Genomic DNA, 12,767 nt, shown 5'->3' on the forward strand with positions numbered 1-12,767 from the left:
TGTTTATGAAGAATTGATGTTTGAGATTAAAAGGGAAGGCTACAATTTGGAGCAGGAATAGTGTCTTTTGGTGAATGCTTGTCGATGAGGCCGAATTGTAGTGATTGAGTACTTTGTCTCTAGATTAGGGCAGATGGGGTTTGCAACAATTAGGTGTTTGACATTGGACTAGTTCTGAAACTCTAAGCTACAGTTTCTTATTGGCAGTAAGGAATGAAAATACTATCCACCTTCTATGATTATGAGGATTAAATAGAATAGTGCCTGTGAAGCATCTAATGTAGTACTTGACGTATAGTAAGAGATCAGTAAACCTTAATAAATATGATTGGTTTTTATTGCCCAACTTTTATTTCTAGGGTTTTTAAAAGTTAAATATTAGTATATAAATTATTCAAAATAATTTACTTAACTATGTATTGTTACATTAAAAATGGTTACTTAAAAGTTCAGGATGAGGCGGGCTCACAGGTGAGTTCTATCAAACATTTAAAGAGGAGTCATTATTTATTCTCAAATTGTTCCCCAAAAATGAAAGTGAAAGTAATGCTTCCAGATTCATTCTGTGAGGCCAGCATTATTCTTTTTTTTTTTTTCTTAAGATTTTATTTATTTATTTGACAGACAGAGATCACAAGTAGGCAGAGAGGAAGGCAGAAAAAGATGGGGAAGCAGGCTCCCTGCTGAGCAGAGAGGCCGATTCGGGGCTTGATCCTAGGACCCTGGGATGGTGACCTGAGCCGAAAGCAGAGGCTTTATCCCGCTGAGCCACCCAGGCGCTCCGGCCAGCATTTTCTAACACCCAAACCAGACAAACACCCCACTAAAAGGAAAATTACAAATGAATATCTCTGTTTTGAATGTAGATGCTAAAATTCTCAACAAAATATTGGTACAATGAATTTAAAAATATATTAAAAGTTCATTCACCATGACCAAGTGGGATTTATTCCAGGGAAGCAAGGATGGCTCAATAAATGCAAATCAACCAATGTGATACATCACATTAACAAAATGAAGGATAAATAGCACGATTATTTTAGTAGATGCAGAAAAAGCATTTGACAGAATTAAACATTCATGATAAAAATTCTAAACAAAGTGGGCATAGAAGGAACATACCTCAACATAATAAAGACCATGTATGACAGACTTGTAGCTAACATTATACTAATTTAATACTGTATGTCAACTATACTTTACTTAAAAATTGTATTATACTTTTGGATTTTGCTGAGAGAGTAAATCTTAGAAGTTCTTACAGAAAACTGGTTACTAGTATGATACAAAATGATAAATAAAAGGGATACAATATATTTTCACTTGATCCTAAAATTTCTTTCTTTCTGTCTGTCAGAGGGAGAGAGGGAGAGAGCACAAGCAGGGGGAGCGGAAGGCAGAAGCAGTAGAAGGCTCCCTGCTGAGCAAGGAGGCTGATGCGGGACTCCATCCTAGAACCCTGGGATCATCACCTGAACTGGAGACAGACACCCAAGCATCCCAATCCTAAAAATTTTTTAAATATTTGGGGGGTGCCTGGGTGGCTCAGTGCATTAAATCCTCTGCTTTTGGCTCAGGTCATGATCCCAGGGTCCTGGGATCAAGCCCTGCATTGGGCTCTCTGCTCAGCAGGGAGCCTGCTTCCCCTCACCCTCTCTGCCTACCTCTCTGCCTACTTGTGATCTCTGTCAAATAAATAAGTAAAATCTTAAAAAAAAAAAAATACTTGGACGGGTTGCGGCAAAGAAACTTGCTTCATTTGGGTGTTACTGATCTTACTGCTGATACTTTAGGACTGTATTCTGACCTAAAAACACTTGTGTCTTACTTTCTATATTTAAGGTATCAGTAAAGTAGCTTATATTTACTTTGAAACCCCAGTTGAAGGCATTTCATTCTTAAAGCTTTTTTTCTTGATTTTCTTTCTTTTTTTTTTTTTTTTTTTCTTTGTGGTTTATTGAAACTTTCTTAGGTGCTGTATCTGTAGTAACAGGACTGGCAAGTATTGCTTAATTAGAACTACATTAAAGCTGTGTATTTTTCTCTGCACATCTAATGACTTCTTTACTGAACAAATAAACATTTGAAGTACGTTCCTTACAAGGTATGGCTTGGGAAGAAAGCCACCAGTAACATAGGAATCAAAAAGGTAAACAGAAACGACTTATTCTATGGATGTATTAGCAGCAGTTTTAACCAGCCCTCACTCAGAGTTTGCTTGATAACATAATTTTGGGGGATAAGAATATCAATACAAGATCTGTAAATTCATCTTTAGACCTAAGCTGACTTAGGTATAGCATATATAAGGGTGTGTGTATAAAATGTACTTACCTGTTTCTGTGGAAAATGAATATGAGCATTGTTTCTAAATTAATCTTCTAAACTTTTTGTTCTGCTAAAAAGTTGAAAAATATTTGATACTAACGTTCTGCCATGTTTGCTTTTATCTTCTCTTTTTGATGCCTCCCCAGTCTCTTTGCTGGCACATGTGCGCAGACGTGCATGAGCACACACAAAATCATTTCAGAATCTTATGAAGAGGGGCACCTGGGTGGCTCAGTGGGTTAAGGCCTCTGCCTTCGGCTCAGGTCATGATCCCAGGGTCCTGGGATCAAGCCCCGCATCGGGCTCTCTGATCGGGAGGGAGCCTGCTTCCTCCTCTCTCTGACTGCCTCTGCCTGCTTGTGATTTCTGTCAAATAAATAAATAAAATCTTTAAAAAAAAAAAAAAAAAAAAGACATGCTTTAAAAAAAAAAAAAAAAAGAATCTTATGAAGACAAGAACATTTTTCTTTCAAACTACAGTACCATGGTCACACCAAGAAATTAAATATGGTTACAGTGATACTAATTCTCAGTCCATATTTATATTTCTGCAATTATTGTGCCCAAAATGCTCTTTATAGTTTTTTCTTTTCTCAAATGAGGAACCATTCAGAGATCATTTACTACTTTTTGCTAGCCATGTGTTTTTGTTCTCATTAAGTCTAGAATAGTTGTCTCCCCCTACTTTATTTTATTATTTCATAACATAGACATTTCTGAAGAATGCAAACAACTTAGCTTATAGACTATACCCTAACCCCCTCTTGTCTAATTGTTTTTTCCTAATTAGATTCAAATTAAAAATTTGGCACGACTCCTACATAGGTGATGTTATATACTTTACATTGAATCTCATCAGGAGGCATACCATGTCAGTTCATCCCATTGTTGGTGATACTAAGTTTGACCATATTTTCTTTTGTAATTAGGAAGTGTTGTGTGGAATGATAGCCTTGACATTGATTACATGTTGTTTCCCAGTAATGCTCCACCTAGTGGTTTCAACATCTGTTGATGATCTGTGAAATAATTACAGAATTGGAGTTGGAATATTGTTATTTTTAAAATGCTTTGATTAATTTTATATTTCTTTTTTTTAAATTAACATATAATGTATTATTAGCCCCAGGGCTACAGGTTTGTGAACCGTCAGGCTTACACACCTCACAGCACTCACCGTAGCACGTAACCTCCACAGTGTCCATAACCCAACCACCCTCTCCCTATCCCCCTCTCCCCTGCAACCCTCAGTTTGTTTTGTGAGATTAAGAGTCTCTTACAGTTTGTCTCCCTCCCGATCCCATCTTGTTTCATTTTTTCCTTCCCAACTTCCCAAACCCCCCACTCTGCCTCTCAAATTCCTCATATCAGGGAGATCATATGATAATTGTCTTTCTCTGATTGACTTATTTCGCTCAGCATAATACCCTCTAGTTCCATCCACATCGTTGCAAATGGCAAGACTTCATTTCTTTTGATAGCTGCATAGTATTCCATTGTATATATATACACACCACATCGTCTTTATCCATTCATCTGTTGAGGGACATCTAGGTTCTTTCTATAGTTGGCTATTGTGGACATTGCTGCTGTAAACATCCAGGTGCACGTGCCCCTTCGTATCACTAATTTGTATCTTTAGGGTAAATACCCAGTAGTGCGATTGTTGGGTCATAAGGTAGCTCTATTTTCAACTTTCTGAGAAACCTCCATGCTGTTTTCCAGAGTGGCTGCACCAGCTTGCTTTTCCACCAGCAGTGTAGGAGGGTTCCCCTTTCTCTGCATCCTCGCCAGCATCTGTTGTTTCCTGACTTGTTAATTTTAGCCATTCTGACTGGTGTGGGGGGGTATCTCATTGTGGTTTTGATTTGTATTTCCCTGATGCCAAGTGATGTGCAGCATTTTTTCATTTGTCTCTTGGCCATCTGGATGTCTTCTTTGCAGAAACGTCTGTTCACTTCTTGTGCCCATTTCTTGATTAGATTATTTGTTCTTTGGGTGTTGAGTATGATAAGTACTTTATAGATTTTGGATACTAGCCCTTTATCTAATATATTGTTTGCAAATATCTTCTCCCATTCTGTCAGTTGTCTTTCGGTTTTGTTGACTGTGCAGAAGCTTTTGATCTTGAAGTCCCAACAGTTCATTTTTGCCCTTGCTTCCCTTGCCTTTGGCGATGTTTCTAGGAAGAAGTTGTTGCAGCTGAGGTCGAAGAGGTTGCTGCTTGTGTTCTCCTCAAGGATTTTGATGGATTCCTTTCTCACATTGAGGTCTTTCATCCATTTTGAGTCTATTTTTATGTGTGGTATAAGGAAATGGTCCAGTTTCATTTTTCTGCATGTGGCTGTCCAATTTTCCCAACACCATTTATTGAAGAGACTGTTTTTTCTCCACTGGACATTCTTTTCTGCTTTGTCGAAGATCAGTTGACCATAGAGTTTAGGGTCTATTTCTGGGCTTTCTATTCTGTCCCATTGATCTATGTGTCTGTTTATGTGCCATCACTGTACCATACTGTCTTGATGATGACAGCTTTGTAATACAGCTTAAGTCTGGAATTGTGATGCCACCAACTTTGGCTTTCTTTTTCAACATTCCTCTGGCTATTGGAGGTCTTCTCTAATTCCATATAAATTTTAGGATTATTTGTTCCATTTCTTTGAAAAAAAAAAGGGTATTTTGATAGGGATTGCATTAAACGTATACATTGCTTTAGGTAGCAGAGACATTTCACAATATTTGTTCTTCTAATCCATGAGCATGGACATTTTTCCATTTCTTTGTGTCTTCCTCAGTTTTTCATGAGTACTTTATAGTTTTCTGAGTACAGATTCTTTGCCTCTTTGGTTAGGTTTATTCCTAGTTATCTTATGGTTTTTGGGTGCAGTTGTAAATGGGGTTGACACCTTAATTTCTTTTTCCTCTGTATTGTTGTTGGTATATAGAAATGCAATTGATTTCTGTGCTTTGGTTTTATATCCTGACACTGACTGAATTCCTGTACAAGTTCTAGCAGATTTGGAGTGGAGTCTTTTGGGTTTTCCATATAAAGTATTAATATCATCTGCAAAGAGTGATAGTTTGACTTCTTTTTGCTGATTTGGATGCCTTTAATTTCTTTTTTTTGTCTGATTGCTGAAGCTAGGACTTCTAGTACTATATTGAATAGCAGTGGTGATAATGGACATCCCTGCCATGTTCCTGACCTTAGTGGAAAAGCTCTCAGTTTTTCTGCATTAAGAATGATATTCATGGGGGGACGCCTGGGTGGCTCAGTTGGTTAAGCGGCTGCCTTCAGCTCAGGTCATGATCCCAGCGTCCTGGGATCGAGTCCCACATCAGGCTCCTTGCTCAGCGGGGAGCCTGCTTCTCCCTCTGCCTCTGCCTACCATTCTGCCTGCCTGTGCTTGCTGTCTCCCCCCCTCTCTCTGATAAATAAATAAAACCTTTAAAAAAAAAATAAAAAATAAAAAAAGAATGATATTCATGGGACGCCTGGGTGGCTCAGCTGGTTAAGCGGCTGCCTTCGGCTCAGGTCATGATCCCACCATCCTGGGATCGAGTCCCACATCATCCTTGCTCAGCAGGGAGCCTGCTTCTCCCTCTGCCTCTGCCTACCACTCTGTCTGCTTGTGCTCACTCTCGCTCCTCTCTCTCTCTGACAAATAAATAAATAAAATCTTTAAAAAAAAAAAAAGAATGATATTCACTGTGGGTTTTTCATATATGGCTTTGATCATATTGAGGTATGTACCTCAATATGATCCCTATACTTTGAAGAGTTTTGATCAAGAAAGGATCCTGTATTCTGTCAAATGCTTTTTCAGCAACTATTGAGAGTATCATATGGTTCTTGTTCTTTCTTTTATTAATGTATTGTATCACATTGATTGGTTTGCAGATGTTGAACCAACCTTGCAGCCCTGGAATAAATCCCACTTGGTCGTGGTGAATAATCCTTTTAAGTACTGTTGGATCCTATTGGCTAGTATTTTGGTGAGAATTTTCGCATCTGTGTTCATCAAGGATATTGGTCTGTAATTCTCTTTTTTGATGGGGTCTTTGTCTGGTTTTGGCATCAAAGTAATGCTGGCCTCATAAAATGAGTTTGACAGTTTTCCTTCCATTTCTATTTTTTGGAACAGTTTCAGGAGAATAGGTATTAATTCTTCTTTAAATGCTTGGTAGAATTCCTCTTCTAACTTCCCCAGAAGCCATCTGGCCCTGGGCTCTTGTTTGTTGGGAGATTTAGATCACTGCTTCAATCGCCTTATTGGTTATCGGGCTGTTCAGGTTTTCTGTTTCTTTCTGGTTCAGTTTTGTTAGTTTATACGTCTCTAGGAATACATCCATTTCTTCCAGATTGTCAAATTTGCTCATAATATATTCTTAGAATTGTTTGTATTTCTTTGGTGTTGGTTGTAATCTCTCCTCTTTTCATTCATTATTTTATTGATTTGGGTCCTTTCTCTTTTCTTTTTGTTAATTCTGGCCAGGGGTTATCAATCTTATTAATTCTTTCAAAGAACTAGCTCCTAGTTTTGTTGATTTGTTCTACTGTTCTTTTGGTTTCTATTTCATTGATTTCTGCTCTTATCTTTATTATTTCTCTTCTCCTGCTGAGTTTAGGCTTTCTTTGTTGTTCTTTCTCTATCCCCTTTAAGTGTATGGTCAGGTTGTGTATTTGAGACCTTTCTTGTTTCTTGAGAAAGGCTTCTATGGCTATATACTTTCCTCTCAGGACTGCCTTTGCTGTGTCCCACAGATTTTTGAACAGTTGTGTTTTCATTATCATTTGTTTCCATGAATTTTTCAATTCTTCTTTAATTTCCTGGGTGACCCATTCATTCTTTAGTAGGATGCTCTTTAGCCTCCATGTATTTGAGTTCTTTCCAACTTTCCTCTTGCAGTTGAGTTCTAGCTTCACAGCATTGTGGTCTGAAAATATGCAGGGAATGATCCCAGTCTTTTGGTACCGGTTGAGACCTGATTTGTGACCCAGGATGTGATCTATTCTGGAGAATGTTCCATGTGCACTAGAGAAGAATGTGTATTCTGTTGCTTTGGGATGGAATGTTCTGAATATATCCGTGATGTCCATCTGGTCCAGTGTATCATTTAAGGCCTTTATTTCCTTATTGTTGTTTTGCCTAGATGATCAGAGCATTTCAGTGAGGGGGGCTGTTAAAGTCCCCTACTATTATTGTATTATTGTTGATGTGTTTCTTTGATTTTGTTATTAGTTGGTTTATATAGTTGGCTGCTCCCATGTTAGGGGCATAGATATTTAAAATTGTTAGATCTTCCTGTTGGACAGATCTTTTGAGTATGACATAGTGTCCTTCCTAATCTCTTATATAGTCTTTGGCTTAAAATCTAATTGATCTGATACAAGGATTGCCACCCCAGCTTTCTTTTGATATCCATTAGCATGGTATATTGTTTTCCACCCCCTCACTTTAAATCTGGAAGTGTCTTTGGGTCTGAAATGAGTTTCTTGTAGATAACAAGGGTTTTGTATTTTTATCCATTCTTATACCCTGTGTCTTTTGATTGGGGCATTTGGCCCATTTACATTCAGGGTAACTATTGAGAGATATGAATTTAGTGCCACTTTATTGCTCCTAAGGTGACTGTTACTGTATTGTCTCTGTTCCTTTCTGGTCTACTACTTTTAGGCTCTTTCTTTGCTTTGAGTTCCCCTTTCAATTTTTCTTGTAGGGCTGGTTTGGTTTTTACAAATTCTTCTAGTTTTTGTTTGTCCTGGAAGCTTTTAATCTCTCCTTGTCTCTTCAATGATAGCCCAACTGGATATAGTATTCTTGGCTGCATATTTTTTCTCATTTAGTGCTCTGACTATACCATGCCATTTCTTTCTGGCCTGCTAGGTCTCTGTGGATAAGTCTGCTGCCAATCTAATATTTATACCATTGTATGTTACAGACTTCTTGTCCTGAGCTGCTTTGGGGATTTTCTCTTTGTCACTAAGACTTATAAGGTTTACTATTAGATGATGGGGTGTGGACCTATTTTTATTGATTTTGAGGTGGATTCTCTGTGCCTCCTGGATTTTGATGCTTGTTTCCTTTGCCCTATTAGGGAAATTCTCTATTATAATTTGCTCCCATATACTTTCTGCCCCTTCTCTCTTTCTTCTTCTGGAATCCCAATTGTTCTAATATTGTTTCATTTTATGATATCACTTATCTCTTGAATACTCCCCTTGTGGTCCAGTAGTAGTTTGTCTCTCTTTTGCTCATCTTCTTTATTCCCTGTCATTTGGTCTTCTCTATCACTAATTCTCTCTTCTGCCTCATTTACCTAACAGTAAGAACCTCCATTTTTTTGCACCTCATTAATAACTTTTCTTATTTCAGCTTGGTGAGATTTTATTTCTTTCATTTCTCTAGAAAGGTCTTTTATTTCTCTAGACAGATTTTTCTAATATCTTCCATGCCTTTTTCAAGTGCAGCTAGCACCTTGAGAATTGTCATTCTGAACTCTAGATCTGACATGTTACCAAGGTCCCTATTGATTAGATCACTAGCCTTTGGTACCACCTCTTTTTTTTTTTTTTTTTTTTTTGTGTGTGTGTATGATGAGTTTTTCTGCCTTGTCATTTTATCTGGATAAGAATATGAACAAGAGAATAAAATACTAAAAGAGTGGCAAAGACCCCAGAAAAATGTATGTTAACCAAATCAGAAAGAAGAAAGGGGGTAAAAAGAAGTTTAAACAAAATTAAAAATTAAGAAAATGTATATTAGATGGTGAATAGAACAGAACCACCCACTTAATTTTGGGTGTATTTTTTGATCTGTTAGAAGAAACTACCTTCCAAAATTTTAAAGAAAAAAAAACATATATACAAAAATAGGGGTAAACACGATGAAGGGATAGAATATGACTGTAAAGATGAAAATTGAAGAAAAGTTCTAAAAAATGTATTGGTAATCGGTTGGGAAAAGAAAGAGAAAAAGTAGAGAGAATTTGCTCAGGCTGGAGATTAGAACAAAGCCATGTGCTAGATTTAGGGTATATTTTGATCTGTTAGAAGAAATTGTATCCCAAAAATTTTTTAGAAGAGAAAACCCTGTATGTATACAAAAAATAAAGTTAGAAACAATGAAGGATAAAATATGACTATAATAATGTAGGATTAAAAAGATTTTTTTTTAAAGAAAGGTATTGTTGAGATAAATTACTTAAAAGATGTTAAAAGAGGAAAAGTTAAAAAAATTAGAATAAGAAAAAAATAAAATTAAGAACATTTAATGAACTTTGCAAGACTAAAGAATCACGGGGAGAAAGCCATGAATTTCATGCTTTGCTTCCCCCCCCTCTGAAATTCTGCTGTTCTCCTTGTTCAGTGAGCTTGGTCTTGGCTGGATGTTCTTGATGATCTTCTGGGGAAGGGGCCTGTTGGAGTGATTCTCAAATTTCTTTGCCCAAGAGGTGAAATTGGGCCACCCTTGCCAGGGGCCAGGCTAAGTAATCTGCTCAGTTCACTCTTAGGAGCTTTTGTTTCCTGAATGCTTTCAGTAGAGCTCTGGAGGATGGGAATGAAAATGGCGGCTTCCCAATCTCTGGCTCAGAGGAGCTGAGAGCTCGTGGCCCCACTCCTCAGTGTGCCCTTGGAGAAAAACAGTCAATTACTCCTGTCTCACTGGTTTCTGGCTGTGCCCCAAGCTCACCCAGCCTGTGACTTTGCGTTTCTCTCTCTGGTGCACACCCCCATTTGGAGTCTCCAAACCTAGCAGATCCCTCCTGCTCTGTTCTTATGGTGGATGAAGATGGGTCTCCCGGGATCTGCCACTTGTGGGGTCCCTGCTCTAAGAGCAATGGTCCAACTATGCCGCAGATCACAGTTTGAGGTAACCCAGAGCTGAGAGCTCATTCCTTGGCTCTGGCTCTGTAGCCAGCTTCCCTGCTCTGATACCTGTGAGCTCTGCTACACTCAGACACCTCTGATCCTTCTGTGGCCCCACGGGACCTGAGACCACACTGTCCCTGCGAGGGCTCCACCCCCTCTTCGCCTCTGGAGTGATGTCGCCCAGTGGAGCAGACTTCTAAAAGTTCTGATTTTGTATTCCATTGCTCCACTGCTTGCCAGGAGCCAGCCCCTCCCCCAACAGTCTATCTTCCGGTTGCTTCCGATTCATTTCTCCACATGTCCTTCCTTTCAGAAAGTGGTCCATTTTCTGTTTCTAGAATTACTGCTCTTCTTCTCTTCAATCTCCTATTGGGTTTGTAGGTGTTCAGAATGGTTTGATAATTATCTAGCTGAACTCCTGTGACCTGATGTCATCTCAGTGTGCTACTCCTTCACCATCTTGACTCCTCCTCTCTAATTTTATATTTCTAATTTGGCATTGTAATGTAAAGAAAGCATTCTCTTTCTTTCCCTTGTAATGATTATCACCTTGGACTCATGGATTTTTTTTTTAATTCCTTTTACTATAACTCATTGTTGTCATTAATCTTTTTTATATTAAAAAAATGGGTCCATATTTGTCAGAAGGAGCCCCATGTAAGCTGGCTTCTGTAACTTTTTGACATCTCCCCATCAGTCTTTGAATATTTTTTTTCTTTCTGACCCAACTGTATATTCCAGGCTCAGTTTGTACTTTATCTGTTTCTGACTTGGATTCAGTCATTTTCTAAAGAGGCTTGGTTTTATATTAATGCGGGAAATGGTATTTAGATACCAAGATCTGGGCACAGGTGTATTTATTGCTACTTTAGTAGTTACTGCTTCTAGGCCCATTCTTCACCTTAGGGGTAGGAAAAATACATGTATATAATCACATGTTCTTATTGATTACATGTAATTCAAAACTGGAACCATAGAGTTTTTCCATTTTTGAATCATAAGGTAAACATCTGCCCCCAGGACTCCTTCCCAGAGATATGCGTCCACATCCTGATGCAGCTCTTGGCTAGGGACGGTTACATTGCCTCCCATGCCCATCTTAATATGGCTGTACTGGCTGAGATCCACCTCCGTCAGCCATATCTCAGCATTGCTCTAGTTAGAGCACTGGCAGCACTTTCACAGTGGTTTTTGTGTATTTTCTAATATCTGCTATGGCAGCTGCCAGTCAGGTTGAGCTGTCTGCTTGAATAGTCCAGGTTACCTCCTGGTTACAAAGTGGCATAGCTTTTGAGTGGTTTACCCCAACCGTATTCTGGACATAAACAATGTTATTTTTAGAGCACAAAATGCCTTGTACTCTTACTGTCGTCATTTTACAGATGAGGATATTGAAGCACAGAGAAATTGAGGACTTTGCTCAAAACTACATAGTAGTTGACACAGTCAAGTGAACCTAGGCTCTCCACTTAAATAGTCCTTGGTCTTAATCTACACTACTAGACCATAGGGTTTAAAGAAGAAGTAGGGGAAGATGTGGCCTGACAAGCGTGATTATTTTAAGATAATGAAGAACTTCATTAATCAAATAACTTTGGACTTGTTTGGTAGGCCCTGGGAAGTCACAGAAGACTTTTGCTTGTAGAATGTTGTGATTAGAGATGTGTTGTAGAAGGTTAATTTCTTGTGGTTCTGGGGACTATTGGAGGCAAGATTCCTGTTAGGATGCTATTTTGGGGACTCTCTAGGGAAATAAAGAATCACCATCTCTAAGGTTTGGGGCTAGGGAATTTGTGATTTGATGCTCAGTTGGATTTAGAACCACTGTGATAGACTGTTTTCTTTGTTTACCATATGTGTTTCGTTACTGTTATGCTGTTCCTATATGTGTCTACCTAGTAGATCCTCATTTAAGTACACTTGCTGTTAAAGGTTAGACATATTCCAGATGAAATTGATGGAACTGCTCAGGAGACATAGTATCTTTCATTGGTCAGGATCTTTTACTAGACATTTGAGCTATGCTATATTTTGTATAGACTCATTTTAGAATAAAGCTTAGTATCCATTTGATTCAACGTTATCTTGAAAATGGTTCTCCATTGGGTAGTATGATTGTCAAATTCATGAAATGCAAATGACAGGATATAAAGCAGATGCCCCTGCAAACCTTATAGAAACAGATTAAAGAGAACTCTCTGCTGTTTTGTTGTGTGTTATATTTGTTAAACTTAGGCAGAATTAATATTGAATCTCAAGAGAGGAGTATTTTGAATCCTGTGGCCATCAGCTCCCTGGTCAGTGTTGCCATTTTCACCATTCTGTCTGGCGAGAGCAGAGCAACAGTGGCTCTGTTTGGTCCTCTGTTTAATAAAGGTTGGGTACACCCTCAGTAGGTCACAAATAGCAATACCATAATTCTCCTGTAGGTTACAACTAAAATCTTTGTTGGTCAGTGTATACTCCTGACTTTGTTTCTAAGGCCAGTGCTTTTTGCTCCTTGGGTCAACCCACTTTTGATAGGCTGGATTTTTGATATGCTATGAATTCCTTTTACCAGAGGACA

At 38.4% G+C, this 12,767-nt stretch overlaps 1 protein-coding gene across 5 annotated transcripts in view; it reads left to right on the top strand.

Moving 5' to 3' along the window:
* The window catches only part of CAMSAP2 (calmodulin regulated spectrin associated protein family member 2), a 120,363-nt gene that overhangs the window by 53,504 nt on the left and 54,092 nt on the right, over positions 1 to 12,767 (top strand). The gene's annotated exons all lie outside the window — the stretch shown is intronic.

Source organism: Mustela lutreola, chromosome 14 (assembly GCF_030435805.1).
Source record: "Mustela lutreola isolate mMusLut2 chromosome 14, mMusLut2.pri, whole genome shotgun sequence".
Lineage (NCBI taxonomy): Eukaryota > Metazoa > Chordata > Mammalia > Carnivora > Mustelidae > Mustela > Mustela lutreola.